The sequence below is a fragment of the Cryptomeria japonica genome, chromosome 8 (assembly GCF_030272615.1).
Source record: "Cryptomeria japonica chromosome 8, Sugi_1.0, whole genome shotgun sequence".
Lineage (NCBI taxonomy): Eukaryota > Viridiplantae > Streptophyta > Pinopsida > Cupressales > Cupressaceae > Cryptomeria > Cryptomeria japonica.
The window spans coordinates 208901780-208925491 of record NC_081412.1 but is presented as its reverse complement, the minus strand read 5'-3'; positions in this window follow the sequence as shown (position 1 = coordinate 208925491).

Sequence of the window (23712 nt, the reverse complement as noted above, 5' to 3'; positions counted from 1 at the left end):
ATAGGTCGCTCCTGCATTCTTTAGACCAAAAGGAATTACATTCCAGTAGTATGTTCCCCATGGACATGTGAAGGCCATCTTATGTTGATCCTCTGGTTTGATCTTTATCTGATTGTACCCTGAAAAGCCATCCATGAGTGAAAGCATGGCATGTCGTGCTATTAGGTCCACTATTATTTCAATGTTTGGTAGGGGGAAGTCATCTTTAGGACATGCTTTGTTCAGATCTCTGAAGTCAATATAGATACGGATGTCCCTATTTGGTGTGCTGACAGGTACAATATTGGATATCCAATCTACATAATCAATTGGTCTAATAAAACTAGCATCTAGGAGTCTATTGAGTTCTACTTTGACTAGTACTGCAATCTGAGAATGCATCTTGTGAAGCTTCTACTTGACAGGACTTAGGTTGTTCCTTTGGAGTTAAAAGAGAAGCCAAATGTATGTGGTGAGGAGTTTCAAGAGTCCCCACATTGTATTTTTTGGTTTCCTCGATGAGAATTGTTGATCATTCTTGTTCTGTACTAGAAGGGAGAATGTAAGACATTTCATCCTTTGGTGCCTCAAAGAGGTTTCCACCATTGGATACACTCTTTCTTTTTACTTTTGTAGGATCAAACAGTGCCACGATGTGGTTTTCATTGGAAGATCCATGTTTTATTGTTATATTTTTGTAGTTGAAAGGTTTGGCATCCGCCCCGAAGTATGTTGCACTATTAAGTTCAATGGCAAATCTAGCTTTGTGATCCCCACTTGGTATATTATCCCATAATTTCAAAAAGTCAATGATCGCTTCATCATTTTGGAAATGGTCAAGACATGGGGGATTAGGTTGGTTCCACTTGATGAGTTCAGGATGGATAATGGGCATTACCTCATCGATTAGGTTAATTTTGTTAAATGTGTCAATGAGGGTTAAGACGTTGTGGTGAAGGTTGTTGATGGTACTCTCCCTATCATAATCAGGTGTAGGATGTGATGTAGCATCTGTGGAAGAATTTTCCAGCTCAGGAACCCAAGAGGTCTTTATCTGTGCTTCTCCGTAAATAGGTATGTCTTTGCGAGGTGGAGGTAGTTATGTGTCTTCCTCATCTGAAGTATTAAGCTGGACAAAATCAAATTCCCACTCATGTGAGTCAGTATCTGAGTCACTTTCTAGTATCTGATTACTATACCATACTGGGATATCCTTTGAGTTAAACACTATAGGTGTGATTGGTTGATGTACCTTTGTAGATGAAATGATTGGTGTTGTAGGAAGGATTATGGGGATCAATGAATCTAATATGGGGAGTATCGATAGTGTTGAATCTACTGCTTCTGCTAGAATTGCTGGTGTTGTCAATACTACTATGGGTTCTGATATAATTGCTACTGCCAATGGTGCTATTGATGTTATGGCTTCCGCTAATGGGGTTGTTGGTTTGATTGGTGGGATGAATGGTGTTGTAGACAGTTTTGTTGGAGCAGTTGGTGTGGTTCGTGGTACTACTAATATAACCAAAGGTGACCTCTTTTTAATAGGTTGATACAATGGTTTGCTAGGTTTCCCTTTGAATCTGAGTTTAGGAAAATCTCCTTTCAAAATCCTAGTCTTGTGTTATCTTTGGGCTTTAATTCCAGCTGTAGTGGTTCATGTCTTCCTTGCTCGCAAGGTCTCAAAGCACTCCTACCATCATAACCCATTCTTTGCATAATGAGAAGGCCTTTGTCATATTGATCTGTGGGAAACTTAGCTTGTGGGATGTCCATGGTGATTGGGTCTTTATAGATCCATTTTGCTAAGTCCTCATCTCTAGTTTCTTCTTGACTCTTTCCGAGAATGAACGACGTCAAAGTACAAGCTGGCTTGTCCAGTGGCGTTTGAAGTAACCTTTAAGGTTCACCATGTGTTCTAGTAGAAGTGGGCATTTATCCAATACAAAAGAGTTGGCTGAGATTGTATTCATCAGGACCTTCCTCTGCTATTTTCATCTTGAGCTTCTCTTACTTGGGTAGAGTGGTGTTTGAATTGGAAAGAGAGGCTGGACTTACGTATGATCACTAATACATTTGGACTAGATTTCCAACTAAGGTTTCTGACGGAGAAGGTATATTGTGGCCAAATTTGATTTTTTTTTTGAAAAAATGCCCGCATTCATCGTAATTCCAATGGCAATTTCCCATTTGGTTTCGACGAAGAAGGCATTAGCAATGAGAATTTTATTTTTTTCAAAAAGTGCTCGAGTTCGTCATAATTCTAACAACAACGACCATTACTTAAAAAAAAAGAGGGGAATTCATTTGCACATTGCAATCCCACGTAGGCATCTGTGGTGACTTCAACCCCCAAGAATATCAAACCCACATTAAAGGCATTTGTGGCATTTCTCACAATCCCATGCAGGAGGTAGACTCAAATTGCCTTAGTTTTTAATTTCATGTTGCAAAAAATATACATGTGGTGGTTAATTTCCCTAGTTTAATCTCATTAAACCATAGAACTATGATTGAGGAGTGAGCATTCAATTTTGTAGCAGCAATCCCTTCCTCCCGTATATGCATGTGTTGATTGTTCCCATGAGATCACATCTCTTTGTGGAATCATATCAAACAAATCATGAGCCTTGTCCATGTTTCCATATTTTGCATTCATGTCAAGCAAGGTATTTGCAAGTACAACACCTAACAAAATTCCCCCATCCATTGTGCTTTGATGGATGTCCATACCTTGTTCCAAAGCTCCCATTTTTGCACAGGCAAGGAGGATGTTGGCAAAGGTTGTGGAATTTGGTTTTATGCCTTCCAATTTCATTTGCTTGAAAGTGTATAAAGCCTTTTTGACAAATCCATTTTGTGCATATCCAGCAATCATTGCAATCCACGAGACAACATTTCTTTCAGGCATTCTATAAAACAATTCAGGTACCTTGTCTATGCTTCCACATTTTGCATACATGTCTACCAGGGCAGTTGCAACTACAACATCTGACAAAATTCCTCTATCCTTTATGCTTCGATGAATGTCCATACCCTGTTCCAAATCTCCCATTTTGGCACAAGAAGGGAGGATAGTAGCAATGGTCGTGGAATTTGGCTTTACACCTACTGATTGCATTTGCTTGAAATTTTCTAAAGCCTTCTCAACAAATCCATTTTGTGCATATCCGACAATCATTGCAATCCAGGAAACCACATTTCTTTGAGGCAATCCATCAAATAGTTCCCATGCCTTGTCTATGCTTTGCATACATGCTAACAGAGCAGTTGCAACTACATCTGACAAAATTCCTCTATCTTTTATGCTTTGATGGATGTCCATACCCTATTCCAAAGCTCCCATTTTGGCACAGGCTGGGAGTACACTGGCAAACGTAACTAAAGAAATGCAATGATCAGCTCCAAAGACATCAAAACACTACTAACAAAACTAAGAGTCTAAAATATGATAGGGAATAGTGTGAGCTGTCCTGAAATAAAATATTTTATTTTCAATTTCAACTAAACATAATTACTCAGCCATTTAATGTTATTAATAAGTGTTTAATTTATGAAAGAGATAAATGGTTGGCCACAAGTACATGAGTTACTCAATGCACACAAATAAGTGAATCTGATATTTAAAACTATCTACAATGAATTCAATTCTTGTACATTAGTCATTTATGTTTGTAATAAGCATCTTTCTTGGTTTTTCTTAATCTTTATTCATAGTTATGTCCATATTTCACATTCTATAATTAGGATATCAATTGCTATGGCTGAACACTAGCATGATGTTTGTGTTGTGGTATAGATGCGTGGAAACATAATTATGGGATTGTTATATTATAGAGATCATAAATCTAGATATCGCATATTAGTTCTAGCTCTTCTTGGATTGAGTCTAAAGTTGACATGTAGTCATAAATCCATTATTAGAGATCTATCCATTTCTAGTAAAGACAATTGAGAAAGTCATTTTGATATTGAGAGTTTCTTATCTGTTTACCTATTGATCATTATTAAGCCATAATATCTAGGTCTATTTATCTCTCTTGCAAAAACCTTTGTAAGTGTCCTAGATTGTCCCTACTACTCACTCTTCAATGAAATAGTGGAGTTCTAAAGATTTGTTGCACAAGATGGTGTTGAACGTATCAACAAGGCTAGCATGGAAGGCATGTTCAAGCTTCCACTTGTACAACTTACAACAAATGATTTGTTGATAGAAGAAATTCTTGAAATAGGGATACAATCAAAAGACAAGTAACTACATATAAACCTCCTCAGTTGATAGTAAAATCTGTGTATAAAAAGAGTACATTGATTCCCAATCCATAAACACAATAGAGATACTGATAGAGACTTAATTGGATGTAGCATGTCGCACCAAAGTTGTTAGAGTATGCGAAGCTAGTACATAATGTTTCCTAAAGCCACATTAGTATTTTTCCCAGATCATTATCTACCAAAACTAACTATAGTAATCCTTTTGAGGATTCATTTCATGGTGCTAGATCTTCATTTAGTTTCACTTCTTGTTGGTGAAAAGAACAGTTATTTCTTGAGGTAGATGAATATCCCATCAACAAAGGACAAGACCCTTTCTAGAATATAACAAATTCTACTCCAACAAAAGATCATGGGGGTTTCACTAGAGATATTGAATAAGAGATAGACTTCTACTGCTGCATTAAAAGCATTGGCATGTTCTTCATTTATTGATGTAAACTCTTTGTGACGCCACCACAACCAATATAGGTGTAAAAAGTTGTTTGCAATGCATGGATTTTTAGGATTGTCCTTTGAGAAAATAGAATTAAAGTATGGAAGCAGGATCTGCTAGCTCCTAAGGGAATCTTGATGAAAAATAACTATAAAATATTTGGGCGAGCTTATATGGAAAAACTCATGCTTCCTGATGGGTTTATGTACAAAAATAAGAACAAATTAAGTGGTAAAGGGGCTTCTGGAAACAAGAGGGACATAGAGGCAGTGGAAGTGAAAACTTCTGGTGTTGTGTCTACTCCATCTCAGAATGGGAATGACAAAGGTGTTGTAAGAGGAGCTAAGAAGGGTGTTGGAAGAAGTGAGTGTGTTTACATTCCCCCATTTAAGTTGGCTCAAATGATGAAATATGTGGAAGATAAGAGCAGTGTGGAATACAAGCGCATCACATTGGATGCCCTTCAGAAGAGTATAAATGGGTTAGTAAACAAGGTAAATGCATCTAACATCAAGAACATCATTCCAAAGTTGTTTGTAGAGAATCTCATCTGTGGGAGGGGTCTATTTTGTAGGTCTTGTATGAAATCCCAAATGGCATCCCCTAGATTTACAGATGTTTTTGCTACATTGGTTGTTGTGGTAAATACAAAATTTCTTGAAGTTGGCAATTTGCTTTTGTGAAGAATTATTTTGCAGCTTAAGAGGGCATACAAACGCAATGACAAGCACATGTTGATAGCAGCAGCCAAATTCATAGCTCATTTAGTGAATCAACAAGTTGCACATGAGATCATTGCCTTGGAACTTCTCACCCTTTTACTAGAGAACCCCATAGATGACAGTGTAGAGGTTGCTATTGGGTTCGTGAAAGAATCTAGCTCTTTGTTGCAAGAACTTTCACCCAAAGGTCTCTATGGGATTTTGAAAGATTTAGAGGTATTCTCCATGAGGGCGAAATTGACAAATGAGTATAGTTTTTAATTGAAGGCCTTTTTGCAATTTACAAAACTAAGTTTGAGGGTCATCTAGCTGTGTGTCCAGATTAGTAACACATGAAGTTTTCCTAGAAGATGAACTTGATTAAGAAGCTGGTTTGGATGTTTCCAAGCCAGATCCTGATTTCTTAAAGCATGAGGCAGCCTATGAAAAACTAAAGAAAGATATCCTTGGAAATGCTTCTTCAAATGAAGCAGAAGGGGAGAATGATTCATGTGATGATTTAGATGATGATGATGATGATGAAGAGGAAGGTGAAGAAGCACTGAGAATACATGATGAGACAAAGACAAACTTGGTCAATTTAAGACATACAATTTATTTGAAAATCTTGTCAAGTGTTGATTTTGAGGAAGCTGGTCATAAGCTACTAAAGATCAAGCTTGAACCTGGTCAAGAGAGAACATACCTTCATTATTACAGTGTTCTTGGGCAAAGATTTTGTATGATCAATAAAATTTATGAGGAATTTTTTGATAAGTGTTTTGTACAATAGTATTCTATGATACACAGACTGGAAACAAATAAACAACATAATGTTGCAAACTTTTTTGCCCACTTACTTGGCACAGATGCTCTTCCATGGCATTGTCTTGCTTATATACGTCTCACAGAGGAAGATACTACTTCCTCTTGTCGTATTTTTATAAAGATTCTCTTGCAGGAGCTAGTAGAGCAACTTGTTATATTGTTTCTTAATGAAAGGTTGAACAATCCAACAATGCATGAGTCTTTTGATTCAATTTCTACGAAGGACAGTCCCAAAAATTCATGGTTTGCTATCAATTTCTTTACTTCTATTGGTCTTGGTGGTATCACTAAGAGTTTACATGAGTATTTGAAGAATATGCCAGGGCTTGTAATGTAGCAGCAAAATTCTATTCCTGAGTCAGATGAATGTACCTCTAATGATGATTCTTCTAGTTCATCAGGTTTGTCAGATTCTGATACATCAGACTCGGATTCTAAGAGTGAAACTAACAGTGAGAGCAGTAAGGAGTCACCAAGAAAGAAAAATAATTCAAAGCATGACAATAAGTATGAAAAAACAAGAAGAAAGAAAAGGGCGCAGGCATTTGACTTGGAGGATGGAAGTGATAGTGAATAAATCAGAAGGAAAAAGAAAAGGAATTAAAAATCTTTCTAGTCAGTTATTCAAGGCTCGAGTAGACACCATTTTCCTGGACTGTGACAAACAAAAGAAGCACTCCCAAGTGCTTTGGTTTTAAAATAGATGATTATAGGATGCTACAATGTTGTCTTAAGTATTTTAATAGCCACGGGTTTTAGAGTTCTGTACTTGACAGGTAATGGATAAACAATTATAAAAGGAGAAAATATTGAAGGCCAAGTGTAGATTGTGATAATACTAGATCAATGAATCTTATTATTTATTGAGCATTTCTTGTTTTCCATGTTGTGTCATGTACCATAAGCAAACTAGAAATCTAGATTCAATAAGATGCTTTGTTCAATGATGATAATTTATATTTTCTTGCCTGTGAAGAAAGACCATGTCAGACAATATCAACAAACAACAAAATAAGGAGACAATTGCTAGATTGTGGTCTAACTTGAAAATAAAAGGTGATGGAAAATTTTGTTGTCCATGCAAAATTTGTAAGGGGTTAAAGACTAGAAGACCTCTAATCAAAATAGTGAAGAAACATTGTAGAATGCATGGTCACATTGAAGATGGACTGATTATCATCCATGGGTAAGTTTTTCATTATATCATTTTGACAATTTATATACATAATAAATCACATGATGATGAGATCATGATCATGGTTTATTTATGTTTATCAATTTTATTTGGGTCGAGCACCCTGAAGCACATGGTATGGATCAACACAACCCTGAGAATATGGTTTTCAAAGTGGACAAACATGAAGGTGTGAATATCAAAGCTGAAGATAATGATCCCATGGAAGATGATGATTTGTTAGGCCCAATATGGAAAGCTAATGTACTAAGAGGGGAGGGGTGAATCAGTACTTCAAATCTTTTCTTCAATAATAACTTTACTATTAAGCATAAACCAAAAACTGTTGTAACATACCATAAAGCTAGAACAAATAAATAACAATCATACATGATTCACTCCATAACACATATATTTTGGTTACGTAGAAACTCTTGGTTAGAGAGAAAAACTACGGTGGAGTTGGCACCCACAAATTCCCCACTACAATAATAAAGGTTGATTGGTTAGAGCTACATGTTTAGCTATTTGTGATAGCTTACCCTATTAGGAGTATCAAGATCATTAGTCCTACCTTGCTAAAGGATTTTACAACACTTATTCTAAATGTTGCACCTGGTTAAAGGCTTTACAATTTATAGACTTTGTTAGAGTCTTTTACTCTGTTAAAGGTTTCTCTTACAATTCAAAATATTACAATAAAATCTTTATAAATATCTCCAACTTTACATCTGAAATGTTATAGCAAATTCTATGTGCTCAAAATGAGATTACCTTGCTTATAGCATACCTTGGTAATCCATAAAGTAACTCGGTAAACCCTTCTGTTTACTCTATTCCTTGACTGTTCTTTGAAATCCTTCTTGGTGACCTCTGTGTCTCTAACAGTCACAATACTCAGTGCTTCCTTATCTATTACACATGTCTTGCTTCATATACCTCTATTTGATCCTTAATTCATGTTGTATAAATAGATCTCTTATGTTGGTGATCTGTTCATTGCTTTGATCTTACAAACATGATTTATCGAATGAATAACCATACAAAATATTTCATTGGATAGATGACCTCAAGATCATATAAAATTTTTAAGGTGCAATTTCCTAAGTGATAATGATTCCCTGCTCGTCGATCTTGTAACATGTTTCCCATGTGTGTCTAGGTTCAATGAATCTAGTAACACGTTTCACTCGGTGTGTGTTCACTCGGTATATCATTTTTGCTACTATGTAGACATAGAGTGTTACTTGGTAGATAGCTCGGTGTATACTAGGCTCTGTGACTACTTTCTTCTATAACCGACTGCTTTGTGCTTACCGACTGAATATTTTGGTAGTAGTAACCGACTAGAGTATATAGAATGACTCTGGACATAAAACTAATGACAACTTAGTAAGTAGTAACAATCTCCCCTTTTGACATTAGTTTTGAAATGTTTGACAAAACTCCTTTCAAAGTCATAACTCAAAAAAATCTATATACTTACAAAATTTGACTAATCAGACAGTATATACATTTGTCAATAAAATAGTATAATCAGATATACTCCCCTTATCAATATATTGTACAAAACTCTAATTATGCATGTGTGTTGATCAATATTCTGTATTAAGTGCTCGATTATCACTTCTTGGTTCATTGCTCGGTATACTCCCCCTTTTTGACAAACATCAAAACTTAGTTACCATTCAGTGGAGGAAACTGGTCAAAAATGGATTTTTACTTTGTCCTTGCATTAGTAAGAGCGGAAAAGAGGGCATCCTTGACACTATCCATGAGTGAATTCTGAGCTGTAATGTCAACTAATAGTAAAATTAGTCCATCTAAGGTGCTTCCCTCTGGTTGAGTGGATAGGGAGGTGGCCTTGTTGATCTGTTCTTGGATGGAGGACAAGTGTGGAATGAATAAGGTTTGAAGAGTCATAATGTCCATCCTTATTTTGTGCTCTTCATTCCTAAGTTCTAATTATTGAGCCATTAGCTTTTGTAACTTTGTATAGAAATGCTAAATAGAATTTGACTCAGTTGTCAACTTATTTGAGAGATCGGTGATCTCTTTCTCAATCACTTTTGTTTTATTTTTTATATCTTTAATGAATAAAGAGAATGTACAGAGTTTCTAAAATAAATAAAGAATGTGCTTGAGTTGAGGGGACAACTCAGCAATAAATTTGACAAGTTTTACTTTGCCAATGGTGATGGCTTTCTATACCTCTTCAATCATTTTTGCAGTGAGCTCTTTGTCCTTTAACTTTCTCAAATATTCAGATGCATCTACTCTAGATGTCTCGATCTGATTGAGGAGTTCATCTAGTTGAATATGAATGGCTACATATTTTGACATTGTAGCTTCAAGTAGCATATTTGTTAATAGTGCTTTCACCTTTTAAAGTACTTTGTTTTTCTTTTTAATAGCCATTTGTTTTTCATGTTCTACTTTGTCTTTGCATAGTTCACCAAATTCAATGATTGCTTGCCCTTTTAATTTAGATATGTCTACTTTTAACAACACTATTGGTTTTGACAAGTCTAATTTGAAACTATGCTTTTCCATTTTCTTTTCTTTAATTTTCACCGGTTGAACTAATACAATGGCTTGGGAGGCTTGTTGACCCTCAGTAGGTTGCTCGATAGAGGCAACGCTTTTGTCAATTTCTTGAACCTCTGATTTAGCCTTCGGTGAGTCCTTTCTTGGGGTCTTAGTTGTAACATTTTCAATGCTAGAAGAAGCTTGAGAAGTCTGTTCCCCAGTGGCCTAAGAATTAGCTTCTCCTTCTATAGACTTGTGACCCTTTGTTCCTTGTTCAGTATCCTAAGGGGCCTCGGTTGAAATAGGCTGAGTGACCGGAGGATAGGGTTGAACTTGTTCCAAAACTGACTCACTGGATACTAGTTTGTCATATGCATTCCCTTCTATCATTTCATGTTCTTGTGCCTCGGTGTCCATGATATCCTCATCAATTTGTATAGTGTCAGTAGGGTCTTGCTCGGTGATATCAGGATCTTGCTCGGTGACATCAACTATTTCAACTTCAACTTGCTCACCATCATTCTTGATTCAAAATATTTCCTGCTATTTTTCCTTGGTCTCATTCTCTACATCTAGATAAAGGCCATTCATCAATTTCAAGGCTCTTTGCTTGACTAGGAAGTTTGTCTGGTGGTTTTTCAAATGTTCATTGATCTCATCTACCAACATGCCTGGAAAGAGATGGACTAGACTTCTTTCTCTCATCTTCTTTTTTGAGTCCATGGCATATTTCCACCTATTATCAATATGCAAATACAATTCTTTTGGAAGAGAATTAGTTACTTCCAATAGGACCAAGCAGAATTTTAGAAGAGTGCAGATTACGGCTTCATCAATTTGTCTCTTTTTTGCATCAGATCTGGAGTCATATTTTACATATCTGAATGCTCCAGATCCACCATATTGCTTTGGATTGGCACAAAAATTATCAGCACTATGTATATCTTCCTTTTTACTCTTGACAATCTAAAATTTACTTTTGTCTTCAGATTCAGTGTCACTGGACTCTTTAGTCAAAATGAGTCTCTGAGTAGATTTCTTATAAGTTTTTGTTACCTTTGGTGTGGAAACATTCTTTGGTTTCTTATTCAATGACGTTGTAGATGATCTTGTGTTTGGGCACTTTATTGAAGGAGTTGATGATACCTTTGATGTATCCTATTTCTTCCTTTTCAAAATTTTCCCTTTAGGCAACTCAGTGCTCAATGTAATAGCTGCCTCTTGGGCTTCAGATTCCTCCTCGGTGATGACTAGAGTTCCCTTGACAGGTGTGGAGGAAGAACCTTCTCCAAATTTCTTAGTTAATTCCTTGATCATTTTTGTTGCTTTCCTTGTAGCCTTTGGTACTACAATGCTCATCTTAACTTTCTCTTTAACTTCTTCATATGTACCATATCTTAGCTCGGTAGCATGCCTTGGTAATGTAAGAAAAGCATCTATCTGTTGTTGTGTGATGTCAAAATTAATCTCATAACCCATAGGTGGTAAAGATTGAGTTCTTAGTTCCATAGCATTGACATAGCAGTAGTCGGTGTGCACTTCAAAGCATATATCATCCTTGTATTTCTCTACTAACTTGGGTGAAATTCTATACCTGTTATGCATCTTTTCTTGAAACTTGCTAAAGTAATCATCCATAATATCATTGAAGCTATCACCTAGCCATTTGATGAAGTCATTGATTTGATGGGTGATTGGTCAGTGTAGCTCCCAAACTACATTACCGACTGATGGAAAGAATTTCTCAAAATAAAAAAACATGCATACCAAAAGTGATCCAAACTTCAGTGTGTTAGCCTAGTTGTTCTTCTTTGGCTTTCTTATGGTGTTTAGATTCTCAAATAGGTTTTTCAATAATACTTCACATAGATCAATTTTCATTTCTTTCTTCATAGTTTTATATGCTAAATCAACTGCTGCACAGGGTACACTATTTTCCCTTGCCGATTGAAAGAAACAATAACCTATTACTATAATGGAAAACTTCAGCTCTGCATCTATGACATTGTTAAGTTTCAGTCCTCTACAATCAGATTCAACTCCGATTAAAGTGATCAATTCCTTTTGTGATATCATTTTCTATGCTCGGGCATGATCAAAAATAGGGTAACCGGTGATCAAATGAATGATTTCCTTGGTGATCTTGAATGGTTGCTCCTCTAACCACATGAAATCATCATGAACTCTACTCAAAAAAAACTTGACGCATTGGGGTTTGAAGACATGGGGATAGGTTAGGGCTTCGGTCAATCCCTTGATTTTAGTGTGTTCATACTTGCTATCTAATTTCCCATCAGTACACAATTCATCATATGTGTCCTTGATCTCAACATGAGCTAGTTCCTCAACATGACACTTAGTGAAGAATTTGACATCCTCAACTAGTAAAACCCTATCTAGAATGAGTGAAAATGCAGTTTTATCATCCGGTTCAGATGCTACTTTGGGAGTTAGAGAGTATTTCAGTGAGGTCTTTTCAATGTTCTTAAGAACAACAGGCTTCTGGATCTTAGCTGCCATTACAGATTTTGAATAAATACTAACAAAATATTCTTAGGGTTTGAAAACTTTTAAACAACAAATGCTTTTCACTTAACAAATGTAAAAAAGATATTCACAACTAATATGACTGGTAAACTAGCTTGACAATGCGTTGTGATTGATGTAAATACCCTGAATTTCGCTTCAGAGAAGGTTTGATCACCTTTGAATCACTTTGCTCAGCTTTCTTGAAAACTTGGTAAGTGTAAAATGACCATGCAAAAGCTTTAAGTACACAATATGCCTTATCGAGCTTCATGCAGTTAGGTCAACAAACATTAAATGCACTTGGTACCACTTCCTTATTATGCTTTTACCGAGTAGCTAGACTTCCTGTATTTACCGACTAGACAAGCTTCCAAAAGACTTGATAAAATTTCAAAATTCCTAATGCATCTTTATTTATGCAGATTTTGAATTAAGTACATGATAAGATAGGAACTCTTAAGATTTAACCTTGAGAGAATACAATCCCTTCATACCTTTACCGATTAATTTGTAATAGGTGCACCTAACTCGGTACATAAGGTGCTTTCTTCATTTGACACAATTTCCTTCTTTTTCCAAATCATCTGTAATTTGCCTTTTATTTCCTCAATGTCTCCTCTAGGTTGATCTCTGCAATCTCTAGCCAAGTGTCCAACTTTGTGACAATGAAAACATGCCATACCAAGATTTCTCCATGATCGGTGGTTGTTAATTCCAAACCTTATAAAGTAGTTGGCACTTATATGTCCATATCTTCCATAGCATTTACACCATATCCTTGTATTGTAATCCCATGGTACTATAGTATACTTTCGGTTAAGATCTGTGTGAGTACGGAAACCTCTAGCATTTGCTCGGTGTGCAGACCACATATAGTTCCTCTACTTAAACCAACACTTCTAGGTACTATGTCCATACCTATTGCATTTTTTACAAAACCCTTTGAATTTTGCCTTCTGATAATTGCTAGCAGACTTTGTCCTACATTGGTTATATGTGTGACCATATTTATTGCAATTGTAACAATAACCATTAGACCTTGTGACATTCAGTTGCTTACCTTTTCTGATTTGGCACATGTTGGCAGTATGTCCTTGTTTTCCATAGTAGTTGCAAATAAGTTTCTTTCCTTTGATGTTCTTCTTGTTTCCAGCTTGCTTTGATGATTCTCCTCTCTCGGAAGTGTGGATTCCCTTCTTGGTAGAGTCTTTTCCTTTGTAACCGAGTCTTGCAACTTTGTTGGGTCTTTTTGTATTAAGTTGTTCATCCAACATCTTTGATGCTTCATAACTCTTCTTTAGTGTTTCTTTGGATTTCTTCTTTGTTTCAAGTTCATCGATCAATCTTGATAGCTCAAGTTTTAATGTTTGATTCTCATCATCTTTCAGATTTGCTTCATGATGTGCATAACCTAATTGATTTGACAAATTTTGTTGAATCCCAGTCAACCTTGTGATTTCATCATTCTTTTCAGATACTAATGCTTCAAGATGTTGTTTTTCTCTTTCTAGATCTCTTACTTTATCCTCGGCTGTCCTCAATGCATCAAGATTTTCAGTCATCTATGTGCTGAAATGTTCATGTTCTCTTTTCATTGCTTTTAGCTGATCAGTAAGTACTTTGTTCTTTTCTTTCAGTTCTCCAATCATCTCTTCAGTCTCTTTAGATATACTATTCTTAGATGATGTCTCAATTTGTTCCATTAACTCTTGAGAGTCCTACAAATCATCAGACAATCTTCTTCTGACTTTCAATGACTTTTGCATTTGTCTTTGCATGTCTGCAATCACTTGATTAGCATGATCCAACTCTTCTTGCAAATACACAATTCTCTAAGATTGTTTATAGCCTTCCAATGATAAGATCTTTTTCTTTAGGCTGTTAATCCCTTTTCCAAGATTGAAGCTCTGATACCAATTGTTAGGCCCAATATGGAAAGCTAATGTACTGAGAGAGGAGGGGTGAATCAGTACTTCAACTGTTTTCTTCAACAATAACTTTACTATTAAGCATAAACCAAAAATTGTTGAACATAACATAAAGCTAAAACAAATTAATTACAATCATACATGATTCACTCCATAACACATATTTTGGTTACGTAGAAACTCTTGGTTAGAGAGAAAAACTGCGGTGGGGATGGCACCCACAACTTCACTACTGCAATAATAAAGGTTGCTCAGTTAGAGCTACATGTTTAGCTATTTCTAATAGCTTACCCTATTAGGAGTATCAAGATCATTAGATCTACCTTGCTAAATGATTTTACAACACTTATTGTAAATGTTGCACCTCATTAAAGGCTTTACAATTCATAGAATTTGTTAGAGTCTTTTACCCTGTTAAAGGTTTCTCTTACAACTCAAAATATTAAAATAAAATCTTTACAAATATCTGCAACTTTATATCTGAAATGTTATAGCAGATTCTATGTGCTCAAAATGAGATTACCTTTCTTATAGCATACCTCAGTAATCCATAAAGTAACTCGGTAAACCCTTATGTTTACTCTGTTCCTTGACTGTTCTCTGAAATCCTTCTTGGTGACCTCTGTGTCTCTAACAATCACAATACTTAGTGCTTCCTTATCTATTACACATGTCTTGATTTATATACCTCTATTTGATCCTTAATTCGTGTTGTATAAATAGATCTCTTATGTCGGTGATCTGTTCATTGCTTCGATCTTACAAACATGATTTATCGAATGAATAACCATACAAAATATTTCATTGGATAGATGACCTCAAGATCATACAGAATCTGTAAGGTGCAATGTCCTAAGTGATAATGATTCCCTGCTGCTCGATCTGGTAACATGTTTCCCATGTGTGTCTAGGTTCAATGAATCTAGTAACACGTTTCACTCAGTGTGTGTTCACTCAATATATCATTTTTGTTTCTCGCTAGACATAAAGTGTTACTTGGTAGACAGCTCAGTGTATACTAGGCTCTGTGACTACTATCTTCTATAACTGACTACTCTATGCTTACCGACTGAATATTTCGGTAGTAGTAACCGACTAGAGTATATAGAATGACTTTGGACATAAAAGTAATGGCAACTTAGTAAGTAGTAACACGATCATGAGCTAGAAAACACAATTGAAGTTGATGGTACAAATACATTGATCCATGACTCATTTAGTACTCGCACAACTGATCATGATGATGAAGATGACCTTGATGTTGTTCATGATGTCCCTCTACTTGAGAAGGCATTTGAGGCCCTTTACAAAGGCTCACAGACAACTCTTCTCTCCAGTGTATTGTTGTTGGTGAACTTGAAGGTTATGAATGGTTTATCCAATATAACAATGTCACGTACGTTAAGGTATGTCATATATGTCATAATAAACTATGAATCCTGTTGTACCATTAATATTCTTTATTATAACAAATTATATCTTTTTGTTGTAGATTGATAGGTGAGATTTTGTTACCACCATCAAATATTCTACCTTGCTCATATCGAGAATTATCTGTTGTTATGAAAGATATTGGAATGGAGTATCAAGCAATAAATGCTTGTCCCAATGATCATATTATATATCAAAAACAACATGAATTTCGAACTAAATGTCCTGAATGTCATATCAGTAGATATCGAATAGATCAAATAACAAAAAGGGTTCCTTGCAAGGTTCTTCGCTATATTCCCATTATTCCATGTATGCAATTATTATTCAAGTGTACTAGCTTGGCACAATTTATGGATTACCATGCATGCAATAGAAGTTGAGATGACATTATTCAAATGCCTGCGGATGGTTCAACATTTATGGACATAGAGGAAAAGTGGCCACACTTTAAAGAAGAACCTCATAATCTCAGGCTTTCATTGGCAGCAAACGATGTCAATCCATTTGGAGAGATGAGATCTGTTTACTCAGTGTGGCCTGTTTTTGTTATCAACAATAACATTCCTCCATGGATGTCAATAAAGAGGGAGCATATAATGTTGGCAATGATTGTTCTAGGTATTTAATTATTTAAATATAGTCGTCTAAATTTAATTATAAATATTGCAGTAAAATGGTCATAATAATTATGTAATGTTTTTGTTCATTCGATTAGGTAAGTACCAGGTTAAAGATATGAATATATATATTGAGCCTCTTATTGATGAGTTGTTGGAGTTATGGAATGGTGTCACTATGTATGACATCTCTAGACCAATAGGACAAAGATAATTTCAATTCCATGTGATGCTTCTATGGACAATACACAATGCCCCGAGGCTAACACATTTTTGTGGTATGTTATAGTGTTTAAGTTGTGCATGAACATTATAATTCAAAAAATTATCATATTTAATCCAATTATACATTATCTTGTAGGTATTCAAACAAAGGGAAAATTTGCATGTCCTATTTGTGGTCCAAAGATGAAATCTCATCATTCAAAAAGTTTACAAAAGTAGGTGTTTGATGAGTATAGGCACTTTCTCCACAAAAATAATAAGTATCAAAATACTGAAAAACATCTTTTCAATGAGAAAGAAGAGAATAAATCAAAGCCATGAAGAATAACACCTCACCTATGGAAGTTGGAATATAATAGAATTAATCAGCAAGGTAATGCCATTCCATCTATTGGTTTGTCATAAAACATCTTTTCTATTTTGTTTTATTTACTGATGATGTGATTGATGATCATGAAGGTCATGAAGGCATAAATGACCACCTTCCTAAGGGACTAAAAAGTTATCCTTGGCAATTTAGTAGGTTTCCCTACTACGAGAAGTTACAAATTGTTCATTTGTTTGATAGTATGCATATTGGAAAGAATATAATAGAGACAATATGGAAAACATTTGATGGAAAGCGTGACAAAGAAAAAATTGTCAAAATATGTAGTGACATTCAGGATTCCAATCATGCAATGATAAATTTCATTCAATCAAATAGCCATGGAGACTAGATTAATATAAGTGAGCTTCCTTGGTTATTAACGGACCAGCAAAGCAATGCTATAAAAGAAGCCATACAAAAAATTTGATTTCCCACAAGATTTGCTGTGAACATAAACAATCTCATATCAAAGAAAAGTGAATTTGGGCCAGGGATGAAAACGTATGATTGAAATGCCTTCATTAAGGTGATTCATGCTCTTGTGTTTTTAGTATGTATTTAAGGACTGTGCATACATGTACTTTTCATTATGTTACAAAAAAATGAAAAGATAATTTTATAATTGTTGTAGTACGTTCTACCTCTATCTCTCCCAGACGACTTCGACAATAATGTCAAGAAAGTCATATATGATCTTGGAAAATACATGAGGTAAGTAGTGATATTTTTTTAGTTCGTTGTATAGATATTATATTTGCGATTTTTTTTACTTGTTACGTAATATATTTTTTTGCATCTTGAATACCTTGTAGGTGGTTGTCATGTAAAGAAATCCATAAAGACGATATAAAATTGGAAGAGAAAAATTCCTCATTTAACGTGTGAAATGAAAAAGTGTCTACCTCCATCTTTTTTCAATGCACAAGAACACTACCTCATACACCAAGTTGAGGAGATTGAATTGTGTGGAGCTATACACACTAGGTCAATGTGGATGGTTGAGAGGCACTTGAAATTTTTGAAGCCTTTGGTTCGACAAAGAGCACATCTTGAGGGTTCTATGGTGGAGGGATATATGGTATACCAGACTATGGTGTACATTTCTGAATATCTTCCTAAGTTTGCAGCAAAGATCCACGTGGATCGCATTTGGGATCCCAACACCATTAACAAATTCGAAGGGGAGTACTTGATAGGGAAAGGTAGACTGAGGAAAGTGAGAGGTAATTATAAGATGTTATTGTAGTTAATTAGTTCTTAATCTTCAAAATAAATCGATGGTAAGATGTCTATTTACTTTTTGTACAGTTGGTCAAGAGTGGGAAGCACTACATTTGTATATTGCAAATAATTTTGATTGGATGATAGTATGGATTGAACATTGTAAACATTCTGGATGCACGTTAACATGGGAAGGTGTGACTTCATTGGTTAAAGAAGCACATCATAATGGAGATTCCAATGTTATGCAAAGGGAAGTTGATTTAGCATATGGTTTAAGAGATAAACAGGTATGTATAAATTTATTAATCACCCATATGTTTAGTAACTCGCAATGCAATAAATTTTACATGTTTGACATATCGTAGGTCAAACACCACAATGCTATGTGTTGCAATGGTCATAAATTTTGCATAAAAAGTTGGATGACACAAAGAAAACTTGTTATTCTGGCATCACTGTAGTCTTTGAGGTGACAAATATTTCATCAAGAAATGACATACATACTCAACAGTCTCAAAATCGATACTCTGGCATTTTGGATGATATACTTGAGTGTGACTTTAATTTCTTCAATTTAGTTTTGTTCCTTGTCAAATGGTATAGGCTACGATTGAATAAAAATGATCCTAATAGAACTGTTATTGAACATGATAATGGTTTTATAATGTTAAATACAAGGTCATTTGAACTAGTTGGAGATGAGCCCTATGTTCTTCCAAGCTAATGTGAGCAAGTTTTTGACTTAGAGGTTCCACATAAACCAGGTTGGTCATTTGTTGTTAGACATGATCCAAGAGGAAGGCCGATAAAGTATAATGTGATGGAAGAAGAAGATACCGAAGAAGAAGATACCAAAGAAGTAGAAGATGAAGTGGATGATGATCACGATCGACAGTTTCTCAATGATGATGAAGAAGAAGAAGAAGAAGATGATGATGATGATGATGATGATGATGATGATGATGATGGTGATGGTGATGGTGATGGTGATGGTGATGGTGATGGTGATGGTGATGATGGTGATGGTGATGGTGATGATGGTGATGATGATGGTGAAGAGAAGATGATGATGATTATGATGACGATGACAACAACGACGATGATGACAATGATGATGATGATGATGATGATGATGATGATGATGATGATGATGTTGGCGATGATGACCTTGATGCTCATGATGATGAAGAATGAAATGTATGAGGTATGCGATTAGTATATTATCTATTTAATATTGACTTCTTGATATAATTTTTTTTACATAATTAATTAATTATGTTTTGAATTCTAATGCCATTACATAATTAATAAATGATGCACCTTTTAATATGGAGATGGAGATAGGGAGAGTGACTATTTATGTGACAATTTGTAAACTATGTTTATTTATGGAAATTGGATTGTTTATTAGCTATGTGATGGATCACATGTTTATGATGATGCATGTGACATTTTTTGAACTTTGTGTTTATTTATAGAACATGGATAGTTTATTACCTATGTGATGGATGGTGATTTATGATACATATGTGATGGATTACATGTTTATGATGACACATGATATGTGATGCTAATTGTGATGCTCAATTACATATATGATGACACATCATGTGATGCTTCTAATGCTTATGATACATATGTAGTTATTGTTTATCAACTTAGAAATGTAGTAATGCTTATGATGCTCAATTGATGGTGTTGATTTTAGGTATAGTCCCTGTGTGATGTTGTTACCCTTGGTGGGAATAGGTCGTTAACTATAGACATCGTCAACCATTTAGTTAAGGATCCTGCATAGTCTACATAAAGTAAAGGTAAGGAATTAAAAAATTTACAATGATTTTGATGACAACATATTTTTAGTATTTAATACTCTTTTTATCTACAAAGTTCATGTTGTTCATGTTGTGTACTATGTAATTTTTAGCTAACATAAGATAATTGAATTACATTTTACAAGACCCTAAACCCCTTTGATGTGGATCCTGCACAGTCTCATGGATGGACAGGTATAACTAGTCAATACACCCTATAGAAACAATTTTTTTTTTTAAATTACTTGGAAAACAAACTTACTCAGTTTTTCAAACCTGACATTAGCAGTAAATCTAATATAGTTATCAAGACTTGAGGCCCCAGTTGTACTTATTCCAATTTTCATCCCAAAATCAACTTTAGGGCTAACTTCTTCATCAATATTACCCTCATTTGTAAAATTTCTCTCTCACTACCAATTAACTCTCTCATTTCATGGAATGCAGGTACCTCCAAATAGGTATTTGTCAAATCTATCTTCGTCTAGTGAGGAAAATGCAGTAATAGAAAATGAAAGTGACACATGTAGTAGGTCTACAATAGGGAGATCAACAAGAGGTCAAATGATTATAAGAAAATTTGATAAACGCATGAAATTTTTCCTTGCTCAAGGGGGGGTCATGTTCTTATGATGATGAGACCAAAGGCGACATTGAGGTGCCACTAAGGTACAAACATCTATAGAAACAATGGGTGCCCAAGGAACTTCCTCCAATAAACATAGATTTTTGTTTTAACGATAGGATATATCACATAGCACCTTCGTCGTTACATGGTTTAGGCTTATTTTTAATGGATGGCATAAATGTCTGTTAAAATAGAGTTACAGAATTGATGGAGTTTGTTGGACCTTGTTACAATTACAATCATTGGATGCAGATTGTTAAATATAAAACAATTATGCGTAGGTATGCACTGTCAGCAAATTATATACAATAGAAAGATAATGATCAAAGTAAACGAGTGGTTGTATACTTTGAGGGTCGGCCAAAAGCAATAGGGAATATTTTAGGTTTTATAAATAGTACGCTACTTGGGTCAACTAATAAACAACCCAATTGCATATTTGAGGCACGTGAGGGAAATCATGTATTTGTATGTGTGATAAAATCAATAAGTGTCAGCAAAGAGCTTCTAATCGATTACAGTTTGAATCGTATAGATACAAACAAAGTTAATATCATGGGGATGGTATGCACTATATACCATTTAAATTAACCAACCTCCAATTAATGAATCCAATATACTATTTTATTATGAAGTTATTTTGCTCAGTCTATTGGTTTAATTTTGCTAACATTTTTTATATTTTTTCTTTGTCATAGGCCGACATGGATCCATCACATATCGCAGATAGAGATGTAGCTTGCGACACTTCTACCGAGTAGGTGAACCTTGTTGTAATTGTACAAATTAGATAGAAGCAAACTGTTACATTATTATGTTCTTTTTTTTAGTGATTTATACTAATTTTGTAATTGTTAATGATATTCTTGACACAGACGGATGTTCGGGGAAAGGGAAACGGAGTTGCAATACTTGAGAACCTTTCTAGGGATGTGGAATCATTAGGGTTAAGCAATCATGACCCTATAGATTCCACAGACCTTATGAAATTCTTTAAAATGCCTCTTATAAATATTAGAAAAGAGATTATTGCTTTGGTAGTCATGCATCCTATCACTGATGAGATATGAGAGAGGGTGGAATTATTGATTCGGACAATAGAAAACTTGCAAGTAAGCAGTAATGAAAGCTTTAATTATAACAAAAGTTTAATAATGGTTTATATTTTGTTCTCTTTTATGTCATTAACTAAAATATGTATGTATTGGTTTTACAGCAATTTATCCACCCTCATCAAAGTCGTTCCCATGATCAGGGTGTTGTAGGATCTTCAAGTGATGACGATTTTCTTGTATTATCACTTGCTTGCCTTATCACTCTAAGTACCAAAAACACATCATACTTGATACTGTCAATTTTCAAAATAAAGGTTCATCCTTGTTTACAATTCTTCCACTTTTCATATATTTAATGTTTGATATATTTAATGTATTATTCTTTAGGTGTTGTCAATGTTACTATGCAAATGTTGCCACCGCCTCATCAGAGGTTACCCTCACATGTATTGCCGACTGCAATGTCGGTAACACGTAGCATGCAGACATCCTCTAGTGCATGTCATATTGGCCCACCCACTGTTGGTAGATCCCTCTTTTGCTCTATTTTCTATCATGTGTTTATTTCCCTTTAAGCATTCTTTCTTGAATTCTAATGCCATTTCATAGTGGATTCATTTTTTGCAGGAGGAGATGCACATGAGGATGTACCAGAGGTGACTACTGCTAATAACATATCATCATTTCCTGGATCTTCTCGTATTGCTAGTATGAAAACTTTGCAGGCCACATTGGTGGTGAGAGATGAAGAAATGATTCCCTTTAAGATACAAAAGGTTTCAGGTACGTTAAAATTATTATTATATATACTCTAATTGTCATTTACTTTATGATCACTCGTTTTGGACTAATGATCCCATGAATTTTTTGCAGGCAATGATATTTTTTATAAACATCTTAGTGACATTGCATTGTAGATATTTGGGCCCACCATACGTAAAAGGTGGTGCATCATATGTGAACTAACCCTAATCCACTTTTGATTTGATAGCATTGCTAGAATAGTTTTCCTTTGATCCATTTCTTGAAGTGTAATAAATGTAGCGTCAGTTAATTTCTCAATCTAACAGGTTTGTTTTTGCTTTAAAAGGTGGAATGACCAAGAAAAAAGGTTAAAAGATGAATTGACAAACCAAAGGGTTGAGTGGTTTGGAAATGACACCTCTGACAAAACCAAACTCCTTGAAAAAGCTGGCAAATATCTAAACTATGTGAGGGACCAATACAAGACCCATTTGGAGAGGAACCTAAAGTATGAACATCTCCCCATGATTCCAAAGAGGGAGTGGAAGGACCTGATTTTGGATTCCAAGGAGAAAATTGAAAGGAAAAAAGGAAATACACCACTAGACACCAAAAGAAGGTACGAGATACTATTAAGAATGTTATGTACTAATTAATTACTCTTTATATTTATATAATCTAACATATTTCAAACTTTTTATAGACTGAGTGACACGTCAAAGGTAACCAAGGCAAGGCAAGAAAAGCACGGGCAACACAAACTCGACCCATGTGGTTACATGAAACTTGCTGCACGAATTGTAAGTATCTCATGTAAATGAAATATTGCATCAAAATATTAATAAATTGCAAACATTTTTTTTTATCAAACAATGCAAGCAAAATTCATGGTACCAAGCAAAAATGTAGGGCTCTGAATTCAATAGAGAGCCCATAGAAGATGACAAGAGAATTGCCTACCAACAAGGCTATTCAGCCATGGTTGATCGGCTACGAGAATTGAGTGGGCATACACAACATTTCACTACATCCATCACACAGGTAAATATGCTAAATGGAAGTTGATTCAAATTGAATACTTTACCAATAATCTAATTGATGTTGAGTTCCAACATAAAGTGACTATATTTGTTTTAAATAAGCAAGCAATGATAACAATGTGCATGTCATTGGAATGCAGCCTGCTAATGGTGAAACACCACCTGCACATGAAGGTCTGGAT